This window comes from Chaetura pelagica, unplaced genomic scaffold, assembly GCF_000747805.2.
Source record: "Chaetura pelagica isolate M959 unplaced genomic scaffold, ChaPel_1.0 scaffold21, whole genome shotgun sequence".
Lineage (NCBI taxonomy): Eukaryota > Metazoa > Chordata > Aves > Apodiformes > Apodidae > Chaetura > Chaetura pelagica.
The window spans coordinates 3,817,279-3,819,109 of NW_009952251.1; positions in this window are offsets into that span (position 1 = coordinate 3,817,279).

Genomic DNA, 1,831 nt, shown 5'->3' on the forward strand with positions numbered 1-1,831 from the left:
CCCCCCCCCTTTCATTTCAGCTCTTGGAAAGTGGTGCATTTTCTTGCAGAGCAATACTTGTGAAGGGAAGGCTGGTTCAGAAACTTGTCCTTGAACAATTCATCACAACTATATGTTTAACCATAATCCTGAGCCATAAGGCTCAGGTCCAAAGCTGAGCAAAGCAGAGACTTCCTGGACAGAATAGGTAGAAATGAAAGCCTTAACTCTTTTGTAGAAAAAGCTGCCTTGCAATGGCCAACCTGAAGGAGCAATACTTGTGAAGGGAAGGCTGGTTCAGAAACTTGTCCTTGAACAATTCATCACAACTATATGTTTAACCATAATCCTGAGCCATAAGGCTCAGGTCCAAAGCTGAGCAAAGCAGAGACTTCCTGGACAGAATAGGTAGAAATGAAAGCCTTAACTCTTTTGTAGAAAAAGCTGCCTTGCAATGGCCAACCTGAAGGTACAAAACCAGAGGTGTCCTGCTGCTGTGATGCCTCACACAGCCCCTGCCTCCCTGCCCAGTGAAGCTGAGGCTGCAACAGGACTGCCTGGGGTCACTGCAGACAGCCCCGGACAGAGGCAACGTCTGAATAATAGAGTGTGACTCCACTCCCCACGCGCCACTTTGGTTTCAAGCCTGACAATGCAGCTGTCTAATAAAAACATAAACCCAACAGCTATTACGCTCCCATCCATTCTGTGCTCTCTGGGAGTATTCAGTTCCCTGATTTCTCCACTTCAAGTTCTGAAGGGCCTTTTCTGCTCATGGTTTTAGACCTGCTTCATTGCAGTACACAAGGTTTCACACCAATCCTTATCTATCTCTCAGTGAGGCCAGAGCCCCCCAAGTACATGCTTGGAGTGCATATATGTGTGTACATTTATGTGTATGTACAGGGGAAACAGTAAAACCAAGAGATTTCTTCAGCCTCGAGAAAACCCAAACATTTTCTGCCTCCTGTTTGTCATGTTTCCCTGAGAAAAAAAAAGCATTGGACTTTCTTGGCTGAAAGCTGTCATCTTCAATGAAAAGCTGATTATACACTGGAAGGAAATAATAAAAGCATGATTCTGTCTGGTTGCCTGGGCTAAATTAATGAAAAAAACTTAGTTTGCACTCAGTAATTTCCACATGAAAACCAGTATTTTCTTAAGAAAACAGTGACAATTTGCCTTGGACCAAATTAGTGAAGATATAATCTGCCTTCAGTTTGAAGATGTCAAATTTGCATGCAAGTAATTGTGGCATGAGAACTGGTGGTGTCACACAGCTTTAATGACAGTTTGCAGTAAAAATAGCAGGAGAACAAACACCTGCTCTACAGCTTCTTTGGGTTGCCAGCATATTATTACTGGTTCTGACCTTCTAATTGCCTCTTTATTTTCTGCTCCTGGCTGCACGGTGAATAACACGAGTGCTCTTTTGACTCCTACGTGTCCCCCTACATTCCCCCCTTTCCTCCTCTCTCTCTTGCAAAATAAATAAACCACCAATTTAACGACTTAACTAGCTTGTACTCTCGGAAGTTTCCTGAGCTTTTGTAAAAACGTTGAGCTTTGAACACCTTTCAAAGAGAAACCAGTATGTTTGCCTCTCAACTTTCTGTACATGACAGTGAGGAGCACTTTAATTAGAGCACTGTCTAGCACGACACCACAGCCCACCTGCATCTTCCCTGCTGCTGCTTGGGAAAAATGCTATAGCTGCTGCTTGTGTGGAGCTGGAGAAGCAAACAAGTCGCAGAACAGGAGGAACGTGAACGGCCCGGGTAGCGCGTGACGCCGGGTGCCGGGGGAGGAGGGTGGGGATGCTGCGGGCGGGATGCGGGCGGGATGCGGGCGG